Source organism: Danio rerio, chromosome 20 (genome assembly GCF_049306965.1).
Source record: "Danio rerio strain Tuebingen ecotype United States chromosome 20, GRCz12tu, whole genome shotgun sequence".
Taxonomy (NCBI): domain Eukaryota; kingdom Metazoa; phylum Chordata; class Actinopteri; order Cypriniformes; family Danionidae; genus Danio; species Danio rerio.
In genome coordinates, this window is record NC_133195.1 from 20,546,123 (window position 1) to 20,561,349 (window position 15,227).

General features: G+C 35.7%; 2 long non-coding RNA genes across 10 annotated transcripts in view; both read left to right on the forward strand.

Annotated features, from left to right (window-relative positions):
* The window catches only part of LOC110438169 (uncharacterized), a 225,455-nt gene that overhangs the window by 204,057 nt on the left and 6,171 nt on the right, over positions 1-15,227 (forward strand). For both annotated transcript variants that reach the window (XR_012396383.1, XR_012396384.1), the window contains exon 3: positions 6,455-6,546. This is a non-coding gene — a long non-coding RNA (uncharacterized lncRNA). The remainder of the gene's footprint in view (positions 1-6,454; positions 6,547-15,227) is intronic.
* LOC103911838 (uncharacterized) lies at positions 1,243-3,227 on the forward strand. Of its 8 annotated transcripts, none has more exons than XR_012396269.1 (6): positions 1,243-1,521; positions 2,116-2,184; positions 2,336-2,390; positions 2,464-2,540; positions 2,703-2,752; positions 3,023-3,227. It is a non-coding gene; the product is annotated as an uncharacterized lncRNA (long non-coding RNA). The 8 variants fall into 8 exon arrangements; XR_012396270.1 differs by having other exon boundaries at positions 2,336-2,384; XR_012396271.1 differs by having other exon boundaries at positions 2,336-2,352.

Sequence of the window (15,227 nt, forward strand, 5' to 3'; positions counted from 1 at the left end):
TCTCAATGTTTCATCATATCTATCTATCTATGTGTGTGTGTGTGTGTGTGTGTGTGTGTGTGTGTGTGTGTGTGTGTGYGTGTGTGTGTGTGTGTGTGTGTGTGTGTGTGTGTGTGTGTGTGTGTGTGTGTGTGTGTGTGTGTGTGTGTGTGTGTCTGTCTGTGTGTTTTCTTTTTCTTTTACAAATTCCATCAGGGAGCTGCTCTGTCAACAACCCAGAAAAGTTTTGGTTGAATAGCTATGGCATAAATAGTTGATGAGCTGTGATCTGTTTTTTTTTTTTTTCATGACCTTATTTTACAACAGCTGAATCTTAAGAAGTGCGAGGGCACAAGACCATGAGGGCCCTGTAGTGACTGTGAGAGTCTGATTACCATGAATACCTGACAGATTGTGAGGACCTGATCACTGCTGAGAGGATTGAGTTCACTCAATGGAGCAATTACACATCCATGTGTGAGATCACAGTCTTAGGCCGTACTCACACTAGGTACAGTTGCCTCGAACCGGGCCAAAGCACGCTTGTCCCCCCTCCCGTCTCCCCCGACGGCCCGCGCTCACACCATACCGGGCCACGGCACGCTTACGTCATCGCTGCTGCGCTGTTCAGAAGCGCTCTCTATGGCAAGCCTTTTTAGCATTTAAATCTTTGTTCTGACTCCATGAATATATTTAGAGATATCTCTAATTATATTTTGACTAGTCATAATTATAATTCGACTAGTCAGAATAACAATTATTCAAAAATATTTGCAGATATCTCTAAATGAGTTTTGACTCGTCACAATTGTAATTAGAGATATCTCTAACTGAGTTTTTACTAGTCATACAGATGTCTTTAATTCGTAATATTTAGAGATATTTACAAATATATTTGAAGATATCTCTAATTAATTTACTAATTGTCGAATTACAGTTGTAGATATCTTGAATTGGATTTTTGACGAGTCAAAACTCAGAGATATCTGCAAATATTTTTCAATGGAAGTCAATGGAGGAATATGACTAGTCATAATATATTTGCAGATATCTCCAATCTGATTTCGTACTAGTACAATTGTAATTGCAGATATCTCTAATTGTCATTCTGACAAGTCGAATTATAATAATGACTTGTCAAAATATATAATTATATCTCTAAATATATTTATGGATAGCCAGAACAAGGTTTAAATGTTAAAACGGCTTGCCATACGCTCTCATTTAGCAGCACAGTGGAGATTTCTCTAGTTATATCCTTTCAGTCGTTTGATATGCACCCAACAAACACACAACGTTGCCTCAACGTAGCGACCTTCCTACAACGTTGTACCAACCTTGCAAAAAGGTTGAGGATTCTACGTTGTTGCTAAACGTTGTCACAACGATGACATAAGGTTGCCATTTAAACATCACGAGGGCCGCATACTTTAGGTTGTGCTTGGGTGGCGTGGACAACCACTGTACAACATTTACTGGTCACAGCTGAATCAGTTTAAATTTCAACAAGCCGTCGTCTCATTCATCAACGACCGAGGAGACGTGAGTATTGTTTTATTTCTTCTTGCTAAATAAGATACGTAAATCGTGAATATTCAAACAAACCTACGATTTCGACAACAATCTGTTCCAACATTACACACACACAAAAGCCGTAATGAAGTTATTACGAGCGAGTAACATTTCAGCATTCCGTTCACGGACGGCAACAACATTAAAATCATTATGTTAAATCTTTCGATAAAACATTTCCTGATTATTTACCTACGCTTAGTCTTTAGTCAAATGGAAAATAATGTTTTTGAAGTTCAGTTTTTTCCATATCCATAGTGATCAGTCTGATACTTTATCACACGAGCCGATCCACTTTTTACAAAACACACAAAATAACTTTTAAATACAAAACATCTCTGTGCAGTTTGCGTCCCGTTAAAGGAACAGTTCACTCAAAAATGATATGTACTCACGAATTATTTGCCCTGTAAATAATAGCCTAAGTGATTCCAAACCTTTAAGTTTCTTTATTCTATTGAACACTAAAGACTGTAAGCATTTGCTTTCATAGTAGGAAAACACTATGGAATTAAATAGTTACAGTTTTCCAGCTTTATTTAATACATCTTTTTTATTGTTTAGCAGAAAAAAAGCTAAATAAGTTTGGATCAAATAAAGGATGAGGCTAAATGGCAGAATTGTCAGTTTTGGGTGAGCTATCCCTATAAGTTAAAGTATATAAGTTGATGTTCATATGCCTGATTAATATAGATATTAATAAAAAGGTCTGCTAGTCTAAATTTCTATTTTGATTTATCTTTTGATGTTTTATTTAAAACCCACTCTTTTCTTTGCTCAACAGGCTATTTTCACATGGAGGTAATCTTCTATTGATAATTTCTGGATTTTAAGTATGTGTAAGTTGCATAAAACTCTATTGTTTAACCACTCACTGTTGTTTTCAAATTACTTATGTAACTTGTCTTTCAGAATTTTTTCAGCTGTTGAATTCACCTCAGATCAGTGTTGCTGTAATTCCTGATCTATGGAAAGAATAATTGAATGAGGTAAGAAGTATACTACTCTATTTACTATCATAATAAATGTAGTATCGTTACCTAAAACAGCATGTTCATAATGTGGAAAATAGATCATGCTTATGAAAAATTACTTTATTATTTTGTACAGCTGTTATTGAAATGACACTAATTTTAACATTCCATTTACAGCGAGCAACGCCACAACTATAGGACCTCTTCTTTCTCTTCTCATAATTTAAGTAAGTATTGGGAGACTAACTCTGACTTCTGTTAACTCAAACCTGTTTTCCCTGTATCTCTAAATTCATTTAATTGTATGTAATTTTGGTATATGATATATTAAAGCAATAAAATAAAGTAGGCTACATAATTACTCACTGGAGATTTTATATGTAATGAAATTACAATAAATGTCTGAAACTTCAATAACTTGCTAGTCATAGTTGTTTCCATCTGTCCTCTCTTGTTCACTGCCTATTTTGACTTGTGTCTGCTGTGGATCTCTGAAGCTGGATTATCTGTTGGATTTGTTTCTTCCTCTGACTGCTTTCTCCATACCAACAACTACGACTGGTCTTCAGCTGCGCTCCCCGGTCTGCTGTATTCTCCAGTCCAGAGCTTCACTGCCCAGTGTCTGAATTTTAATTTATATATTTATTTATATGTATATTTACATTTTAATGATTTCTTGTTTGCTTTTCTTGTTTGTTTACCCTTTAGTTTAATTTATATATATATATATATATATATATATATATATATATATATATATATATATATATATATATATAATCTAAACATATACTCTAAACATATACTGTTTGCTTATAATTAGATGTGTACTGTATGTATTAAATGTTGTGAAATATATAATAAAAAGTTTGATTATATTCATTTGTGTGTTATTTTAAACACTTTAAAGTTTACACATGCAATTGTTAAATTAAATAGGAAAAATAAATGAACAATATTTCATATTAAGCAATACTGGAAAAGAATTGCTGCTTATCCTGTATTCTAGGCAGTATTGATAAACTGCCACAAAAAATATTAATACAAGTAGTAAGAACGCCGCCTCGCGGTTGCTGAATGTCGCACGACAACGTTGCTACAGCCTTCTCACGTCTTACATTTCTACGTTGTGACAATGTAGCGAGCACGTAAGCGGCAACGTTGCCTTTGAAAAAATACAACGTTGTGCAGACATCGCTACAACGTAACTGTGTTTGTTGGGCAGTGACATGCAGTCAAATATTTCGCCAAACAGTCCTTAGGGATGCGGGGACACACAGTCAGATATTTTACCGAACAGATCCGCCACTTTTGGCGCTCATAAACAATAAAAGCTCTCGTGCTGCAGGAATGAGGAGATCTGCTGAAGGTGCGCAGCTGGCGTGCTGTGAGGAGTTTGCGTCTTTAATAAACTACGGCAGTTTGCGATCACTGAACAGTAAGAATGATTAATAAATCCATATCAAACAGTCCCTTAAAAGTCACGTCTCGCTTTCGGTTTCGGGCTTTGGCGCGTTTCGCGCTCACACACAAGCGTACCGCGCCAAAGCCCAAGTGTACCGCGCTCAGGCACACCTCTTCCAACCGGGCCAGGGCCGGCCAAGTGAACCGTGCTTGAGCCCGATTCAGCGCACTCACACTTCTCAAACGATCCGGGAAACGGGCCTGGGCACGGTACGGATGGCATAGTGTGAGTAGGCCCTTAAAGCAAAAACATCACAACTGACCTGGTAGCCCTGTCAGAGATTTAGCATTTCTAGTTGCACCTGGAAATATATTTTTATTTAACTGAAGTGATTTCTAATTCTGGCGATGCGGTGGCACAGTAGGTAGTGCTGTAGCCTCACAGCAAGAAGGTTGTGGTTCATTCCGCTGTGGCGGCCACAGATTGATGAAGGGGAGCCAAAAAGAAAACGAATGAATGAATGATTTCTAATTCTTCACAACCATGTCCTAAATACAATTAAATCTAAATAAAATTCAAAAGAAGCTGTTAAAGGTGCACAGTGTGTCATTTTTGTGGTTTTTATTTTCATGTAATAGATTTTTAGGTATAGAGGTATAAGTTCCTTAAGTATAGAGGAAACAAAAAATGAGGTTTGTTGCTCAAACTGCTTATTTAAAATGAGCTGAAACAGCACAATGCTTGAAGTTTTTGGGACAACTTAATTGTTTTAATTCCTTCATGTTGACCAAACGCAAATGAATTGTGTGCATTATTTTTATAAAGGAATGAATTACTTTACTCTTAAATAATGTCCATGAAATGTACAGTATGTATGTGATTGATGTGTATCACTGTATGTGCATGTTTATAGTGGTATATGTACTCAGGTGTGTATATATGTAAATTTTTTGAGCATGGGTGTATTTATGTTTGTATTTATTTAGCTTTTGTTTTAATTTATATTAATTTCTGAATATTGCTGGAATTATGAATTATGTTTTAGGATGAATACAGTATCCATCCATCCATCCATCCATCCACGTATAATTTCTTCTATCCACTCATCTACCTTATCATGCAACCAATCATCCATCATCCATTCACATATCATTCCTTCTATCCAATCATCCATCTAATCATCCAACCATGTGTCATTCCTTCTATCCCATCATCCACTCATCCATCCAATCATTAATTCATCCTTCCATGTATCATTCCCTCCATCCACTCATCCACCTAATCATCCATACATCCATCCATCTATCCATCCATCCACGTATCATTCCTTCTATCCACTCATCCACCTAATCATCCATCCATACACCCATCCATGCATCATTCCTTCTATCCCTTCATCCATCCATCCATCCATCCATCCATCCATCAATCCATGTCATTCATTTTATCCACTCATCCACCTAATCATCCTTCCAATCATTCATCCAATCATCCATTCATCCATCCCTGTATCATTCCTTCCATCCACTCATCCACCTAATCATCCATCCATCCATGTATCATTTCTTCTATCCCCCCATCCATCCAATCATCCATCCATCCATCCATCCATGTATCATTCCTTCTATCCCATCATCCACTCATCCATCCAATCATTAATTCATCCTTCCATGTATCATTCCCTCCATCCACTCATCCACCTAATCATCCATACATCCATCCATCCATCCACGTATCATTCCTTCTATCCACTCATCCACCTAATCAACCATTCATTCATGCATGGTAAAAAAAAAAAAAAGTGTAAATGCTACTAAATATTAAGTCAACACAATCTGTGAAGATCCACACTGTAAGTAACTTGTGTGATTTTGAACTTTCATGATTCTGGCTACATGAGTCTAAGTAATGCATTCTGTGTCCTGAAATATATTTATCTATTTATGGACACTGACTGAGACCAGATGTTCACATACATTTTGTGCCAGTAAAACTCAGTGACTATATAAAAACTGAATTTTTTAATGTTTTAATCCTGAAACCTGTGATGCTAATTATTTCATAGCAGAAACAGAGCCATATTTTGTTTTAGTACCATGTCACGAATGCTGGATCCTGCAGCAGATGTGCTGAAAATTATTAATAATGTCACTTGGGAGGATTTTAGAAGCTGTGTATTTCTAAGCGTGTTTAGAAACCTTGATGTTAATGGAGCCGTAATCTTGCATAACCGATGGTGATTCAATATTTCAGCATGTTTCATTTTTCAGAGCAGTGTCTCTGGTTTTCTAATTTTCCAGATGCATTATTTGAGCATCTGCATTTCTGTGGTTTTGCATTTACAGTGAGCTGTATGTAGATGTATGTTAATGAATATGCAAATATAGGTCCATGATGATCAGGGCTTCGGCATGCTGCTATCGTGTTTGTGTTTCGATTCTGAATTCGCTGGAGTGTGGGGATGATCTAATGATAGAGGCATGAGAGTCTGTCTGGATAACCTCTGTGTTTAATCTGTCCACAGCTGATCCACTGTGAGTCTGATAACTGACTAGATTATCACTGACCAGTCAACAGGGGCTGGATGTGTGGAGACGCTTAGCACATTGTGCAATGGTATGTGATCTGTCTGTTCCATTGTCTTTTTCTTATAATGAGAAAGCATGTACAAATACACAAGGTGTTTTAATTTCATATATATATATATATATATATATATATATATATATATATATATATATATATATTTCATTTTGTCCTATTAATTTTCTTTTAATAGGTCCTACAGTAATTTTCTTGTTTTGTAGATTTGTTCTCATATTTTTATTAATGTTTCTTAATTACAATTTAGTTTTTATTACTTAATACAAACTCATTATTATCAGCAGTTACAGTATTATTATTAAGTGTATATACTATGTGTGTCTACATATATATATATATATATATATATATATATATATATATATATATATATATATATATATATATATATATATATACAGTACTATGTATTAGACTGGTACAGTACAAGGTATTAGTTGGATATTTTAGGTCTAATTGTTTAAGGCATACAGTATGAAAGACAGGATTAGAAAAAGGAAGAATGAAGAATTGGTTTGATCTGCATTTCTGCCAGAGCTGTTGTCAACATTGCCTGAATTGATGGGATTGTGAATGCTGAAAAGTACAGACAGGTTTTAATTTATCATGTAATTCCTACTAGGAACCACCTAGTTTGTAGTAGTTTGATTTTTCAGCATGATAATGATCCTAGGGCATCACAGTGGCACAGTGGGTAGCACAATCACCTCACAGCAAGACGGTCGCTGCCTGGTTTAAGTCTCAGCTAGGTCAGTTGGCATTTCTGTGTGAAGTGTACTCCCTGTGTTTGTGTGAATTTCCTCTGGGTGCTCCAGTTTCCACCACAAGTCCAAAGACATGCGCTATAGGTGAATTGAATTAACTAAATAATTAAATTAAAATTTCTGTATAAATGTCCGTAGTGTATGTGTGTGAATGAAAGTCTATGGGTTTTTCCCAGTGATGGGTTGCAGCTGGAAGGGCATCCGCTGCATAAAACATATGCTGAATTTCTAAACCCCTAAACCTAACCCTTTACTGGACATAGCTGGTTTTGGCTGGGCTCCTAGCCTGGCTAGGCTGGTCAAGCTGGTTTTAGCTGGTTATCTCCCAGCCTCACCAGCTAAGACCAGGCTGGAAATGGCTGGAAACCAGCCTGAAAATGGCCAAAACCCCTCTAAAACCAGACTGGTTAACCAGCAACCAGCCAACCAGCCTAGGCTGCCTAGGCCGCAGGCAGAGTGCCTTAATGCCCCAACCAGTGCCGATATACAGCCATATCGCACTGCTACGAGTGTGATATTGTGTTTATACAACCGTTTGATGGCATAATTGTGTATATAAAAACAAAATCAAACATGTAGAGTCTCAAAAACCCTTTTGTATGAGGTACTACTTTCTTCCACGTTGGATTTAAATCATAAGCTGACAGTTAAACAGTTGAGCAAGCATCTTTTAAACTTTAGATCTGTAGTGTCTCTGCTTGTTGCTGTATGTGGGTGGAGTGATACACAAAGGGTAAAGAGGCTGTACGGGTGCTGATATTACTTAAATATATCACGGCTATCAGCCAATCAGATTTGAGAACCAGACAGAACTGTTGTATGTATATATATATATATATATATATATATATATATATATATATATATATATATATATATATATATATATATATATATATATATATATAGCAGGAACCCAGTGTGTCTGTAGCTTTCTCTACGCAGATATGTGTCTTATTACGTGACAGAAAACCAAAGACTCTTTCAGACCGTATAGCAAATCATTCAAATCTGGTGTCTATTAAATGTATATCTGAGACTTCTGTAGTGAAAACGACTAAAACTGTTAAGTTAGCACTTCTAAACATCAGATCACTGAATAATAAGTCACTTTTAGTCAATGATTTTATCAACACAAATTGCCTTGATTTTATGCTTTTAAATGAAACTTGGCTAGATGACAGCTGTAGCGCAGCAGTTCTGAATGAAGCAGCTCCTTTAAACTTTGACTTTTTGAGTGTTTGCAGAGCTAATAGGAGAGGTGGAGGCATCGCTGCCCTGTTTAAAGATGTCTATGAATGTAAACAAGTGTCATTTGGTGACTATTTGTCTTTTGAATATCTGAGTATAGCACTAAAAGGGTCTCCACGCATCTTACTGATCATTATCTACAGACCTCCAAAATATTCTCCAGCTTTTATTGATGATTTTACAGAGCTGTTATCAATAGTAACATATGAATATGATTATTTTAGTATTGCTGGGGATTTTAATATTCACATTGATAATCCAGAAATCAATGCTGTAAAAGAACTGATGATTGTTTTTAACACTTTTGATCTGACTCAGCATGTTCAAGGACCCACACACAATCGTGGACACACTCTTGATCTACTTATAACTAAGGGTTTACACATTTCATCAACTGTTGTTAAGGATGTGGCACTATCTGATCATTTCTGTATTTTCTTTGATATATTGATCACTCCAGCTATTAAAGACAGATCTGTCTCTGTCAGAAAGAGATGCATAAATGAGAACACTAGTGAGCAGTTTATGAAGGCCATATCGCTGGCACCAAGTATATCTGCAGACTCTGTTGATTCTCTCCTTGATTTGTTTAATTCTAAAATTGAAAATGTAATAAATGACATCACTCCTGTTAAAGTTAGGAAGAGAACTGGCAAAGAGAGAGTCCCTTGGAGAAACTCAAGAGCAGTCCAAATGAAGAAAAGACAATGCAGGAAAGCTGAGCGTATGTGGAGAAAGACGAAACTAGTAGTCCATTATAATATCTATAAAGACAGTCTTCAGGCTTTTAATGTGGAACTAAAAACTGCTAGACAGACTTTCTTTTCAAACCTTATAAACAACAATGTAAATAATGCTCGCACACTCTTTGCAACAGTAGAGAGGCTCACAAACCCCCCCAGTCGGATTCCCAGTGAACTACTCTCTGTAAGCAAATGTAATGAATTTGCTAATTTCTTTACTGATAAGATAAATAATATCAGAAAGGCAATCAGCTCATCCAATCAGTCAAGTTGTGTCGATATCAAACAAGCTCAACCACAACTTGAGAAGTCAGACATTATGTCTGATTTCATGGCAATTAACGGTAAAATCTTAGAAGAAATTGTGCAAGTTATGAAAACATCAACCTGCAGTCTTGACACGCTCCCCACATCATTCTTCAAAACGGTGTTTACCTGTTTAGAAATGGATCTTCTAAAAGTGGTAAATGCTTCACTTCTCTCAGGGATTTTTCCAAACTCACTTAAAACTGCAGTTGTTAAACCCCTCTTGAAGAAGAGCAACCTGGATAACACCCTATTGAGCAATTACAGGCCAATCTCAAATCTCCCTTTCATTGGCAAAATCATTGAAAAAGTTGTTTTTAACCAGGTTAACAAGTTCTTAAACTTCAGGGGGTGTTTAGACAATTTTCAATCGGGGTTCAGAGCACATCACAGTACAGAGAGCGCTCTTATAAAGATAATCAATGATATACGCCTAAACACAGATTCAGGTAAGATAACAGTCCTGGTATTGTTGGATCTCAGTGCTGCATTTGACACTGTCGATCACAGCATACTTCTGGATAGGCTGGAAAACTGGGTTGGGCTGTCTGGGACAGTCCTCAAATGGTTCAGATCTTACCTTGAAGGGAGAGGTTACTATGTCAGTTTAGGTGATAATAGGTCGAGGTGGACACCCATAACATGTGGAGTCCCACAAGGCTCGATTCTGGCACCTCTCCTGTTCAACCTTTACATGCTCCCTCTGAGCCAAATAATGAGAAAGAACCAAATCTCCTACCACAGCTATGCTGATGACACTCAGATCTACCTAGCCTTACTGCCTAATGACTACAGCCCCATTGACACCCTCTGCCAATGTATTGATGAAATTAAAAATTGGATGTGCCAAAATTTTCTTCAGTTAAACAAAGAGAAAACTGAAGTCATTGTGTTTGGGAACAGAGATGAGGTTCTCAAGGTGAATGCGTACCTTGGCTCTAAAGGTCAAACGACAAAAAATAAGGTCAAGAATCTTGGTGTGACTCTGGAGTCAGATCTGAGTTTCAACAGTCATGTCAAAGCAGTCAGTAAATCAGCATACTATCATCTCAAAAATATTGCAAGAATCAGATGCTTTGTTTCCAGTGAAGACTTAGAGAAACTTGTTCATGCTTTTATCAGCAGCAGGGTGGATTACTGTAATGGACTCCTCACTGGCCTTCCCAAAAAGACAGTCAGACACTTGCAGCTCATCCAGAATGCTGCAGCCAGAATTCTAACCAGAAGGAGGAAATCAGAGCACATCACACCTGTCCTCAGGTCTCTACACTGGCTGCCAGTTACATTCAGAATAGATTTTAAAGTATTATTACTGGTCTATAAATCACTAAATGGCCAAGGACCTCAATACATTACAGATATGCTCACTGAATACAAACCTAACAGATCACTCAGATCTTTAGGATCATATAAACTAGAAGTTCCAAGAGCTCAATCAAAGCAGGGTGAATCTGCCTTCAGCCACTATGCCCCTCGCTGGAATCAGCTTCCAGAAATGATCAGATGTGCTCCAACATTAGGCACATTCAAATCAAGACTGAAAACACATCTGTTTAGCTGTGCCTTTACTGAATGAGCACTGTGCTGCGTCTGACAGATCGCACTATTATGTTTTTCGTTTTCTTTTTCATTCTTTTATAACCTATTTTAACTCATTTTAATTTGTTTTTATGTTTTTATTAATTTTTATTGTCAGCATTTTATTTTACTAAACTTGTCTTTTTTATTCCTGTTTATGTAAAGCACTTTGAATTGCCACTGTGTATGAAATGTGCTATATAAATAAACTTGCCTTGCCTTGCCTTGCCTATATATATATATATATATATATATATATATATATATATATATATATATATATATATATATATATATATATATTAGGGATGTGCGGAGCAGCCAGTATTTGTATTTGTATTTGTTGAGGGGGGAAAAGTATTTGTATTTGTATTTGTATTTGTATTCGAGTAAAATTCAAAATGGCGCAAAAATATATATTTTTTCTATTACACTTCTAATTTACATTATAGTGAAAGTATTGTTTAATTATACCCATTATATAAATTATAGATATGCAATATTGGTTGTTGTTTTTGAACATGTGACAAGAAATGTCATTGAAAAGAAAATAACATATAAGCCATTATCTCATCCATGGTTAAACCAACAACTAATAAAATACCATTGTGAATATTATGAACCCCACCACCACCGTTCTTGTTGAAGGACACTGAATAGACAGAATAAAAACAAATAATATTTCAAAAAACTGTTCTTCTTCTGAAAGAACTTTTTTCCTATGGACAGAATTCCAAAAACTAAAATTAACTAAATAAATCTAAATAAAACCCTGCCTGGGAGATCTGGCAGAACAAAAGTATTCTATATAATACTAAAAGATACAGCCCTGCTATTGTCATCTGCCTGACACACAACAGACACAAAGTTTTTTTTTTTTTTTATGTTTGAAACTGACTTGCTGGGGCAGAATGTGGCTGTGTTGATGGTTTGGTGCATGTGGAGGATTTAGTAGAACATAGCTGTGTTGATTGAGAAGATTGATGCTTGTGGGGGTTTCACAGACAGTATCAGGAGAGGATCCTTTTAGTGCATGTGATAATACATTACATAGAAGGTTGCGCGGTGGCACAGTGAGTACCACTGTCGCCTCACAGCAAGAAGGTTGCTGGTTCGAGCCTCGACTAGGTTCTCCCCATGTTGGCGTGGGTTTCCTCCGGGTGCTCCGGTTTCCCCCACAGTCCAAACACATGCAATACAGGTGAATTGGGTAAGCTAAATTGTCCCTATTGTATGTGTGTGAAAGAAAGTGTATGGATGTTTCCCAGTGCTGGGTAGCAGCTGGAAGGGCAGCCACTGCGTAAATCATATGCTGGATAAATTGGTGGTTCATTCCACTGTGGCAACCCCAGATTGATAAAGGGACTTAGCCGAAAAGAAATGAATGATTATGCATAGGAGATGCTGACAGATGTTTAATATCTCTGCCGATTTTACTTTTGCACACATTATACAGTATCAGTTTGTTTTATCTGCAGCTCCACTGACTGTAAAATTCTTCCACAAAGAACATGTTTTTTTTGATTGGTGGAGGACCAAGAAATGGCACAGCAGTACTCTTTTTCACCCTTTTTCTGGGTGCCCAAATGTATTTGAGGAGTTTCAAGTTAATAAAAAGTGACAGGAAGCTATGCTAAGGTTAACTAGCCTATAGCATATATCTTGCTGTCTGCAAAAGACAGTAATGTAGACGTACCATATAACTCCCATAAGTGCATACTATTCGACACAACAGCACAAGCATCATTTTAACCTTTATAAACGAACGTTAATGTTTATCTGTCAACAGTCTATTGTCTAAATAACCGCGCTAACAGAGCTAACGTTGCGTAAACAGAGAGCACCCGATTGCAAACTTCCCGATCCCGATCAAACTCCGCTACAAGTTTATAAACTGCATCTGGAACCCAATTAAGGTACAAAAATCTGTTTAACAAAAATAGTGATGCAGTGAAGTATTTTTTTCGCTCAGCCGAGCCTTCTCTGTCTGTATCTGTGAAGAAGATTGTGCCAGACACCTCCGCCCCGCCCTCCGACTGAGCGTCTCTCTCGCTCGCTCTCTCTCTCTCTCTCTCTCTCTCTCTCTCACTCACTCACTCACGCGGGCATGCACTGTGGTCTCATGAGGAAACGCTGCTTTTTGATACAGTGTTTTTCTTGCTCCCGAATACAAATAATTTTTCAAGTATTTGTTCGAAATAAGTATTCGTAAAAACACGCTATTCGTGCCTTTCCGAATACCGTATTCGGGTTCGGCTCCACCCTTAATATATATATATATATATATATATATATATATATATATATATATATATATATATATATATATATATATATATATATATATATAATTATAATTATATATATATATATTTATAGGGTTAGGGTTACATGTTAGATGAATTTCTTATAAATGTATACTTCAAATGCAGTTTATTGTTTACTTTTTAGGAAATTAACACAAAAGCTTGATATAAGTAATTCTTTAATTCTTAAATGGAAAGTGTTAGATTAATAGATGTTATAAAAAGTATCAACGAAGAGAATAATCATTGTTTAATTTTCTTTTCTTTTTATTGTCTTTTACTTACTACAAATAAAATCACAAATAGAAAAAAAGCAATTTAATAATTACACTTTTTCATTATTATATTTCACTCCAACATCTCTAAACTCATATAATAAACTCATTGAATAACTTCAATTTCATATCTGACTTATATTTTATTGGTTTAAATTTACATTTAAAGCAGCCAATAGGTTCATTTCAACAGGTTCATTCAAGAATCTTTACTCTCTGTCCCTTCAGGAAAACAATAAAGCCATTTTAGCATGATTATTTGTTATTTTAGCTTATTTAGTTAGCTTGTTATTTTAGTTAAAACACAATGACACGACAAGCTTGCAGACTTGTTCTCTCTTTCCTTAGCTAATAGTTTTATTATCTAACATTAAATTCCTGGATATCTGTAACCTCTCTGTTTCTGCATTACTAGATAGTGAAGTCATTTCTCATCCCAAGCGACCAGTTGGAAAAAAAAAAACATTCCCACTGGAGAACCCTGAGGTTAAGAGGCTCCCGGCGTGATGGAAAACAGAGGCAGACACTGACAGGACTGTGATATAATTAGCTTTTCTAAGGTCACCACTATTTGTTCTTGAACATTATATCTTAACAGTGCTGGACATCAATCACCAGGCCACTCACTGTATTCAATAGATTTTAATAAAAACAGAGAACATTAGAATTTAATGTTAGCGTATTGACATGCAGCTATAGACAAAATTGTGACAGTCATTCAGGTTTTATTGTTGTCTTTCAGAAGTGCTGGAATGAAATTTGATAGTAAATTAGTGTGTGTGTGTTTACTTGCTTGTGATATTTGTGATTTTATTTGTAGAAAGTAAAAAGACAATAAAATAGCAATGATAATTTTCGCAGTTGATACTTTTTCTAACATCTAGCAATCTAACACTTTCCATTTAAGAATTAAGTTATTACTTTTATTACTTTTGAATTAATGTCTTAATTAGTAAACATTAAATCTTTTAGAGTACATTAATAAAGAATTCTGAAATTATTAAAGTATGCAATTACATCTCATAAGAAATATAATTAATTTGACTTGAACTTGAACATTCTCTGTGGTGGCTTTCATAATGACAGATATCCACTGCATAATGCAGAAAAAATGTGTCATTATAAAAGCCTCTATGGAGAATTTTTGAAGCATACCTCTGTTTTCCATTACATTTGTAAGTTATGCAAAGAGTGCATTCTACCACAATCCCTAAAGCATTTTTATAAAATGCAATGAAATTAAAAATCTTTGATTTGTTAATTACCTTTAACTTGTATTTAACAAGCAAAAAAAGATTTGTTTGCATTGAGAAAAAACTTGTCACACACTTTTAGATTTTTATGGCTGCAACACACTCAAATAAAAGTTAAAGATAATTATAAAATCAAATATTCCTAATTTTATTGCATTTTAAAAAACCTCCCAACTTTTTTGTAATTGTGGTTGTATTAGATTAACACTATTTTTTG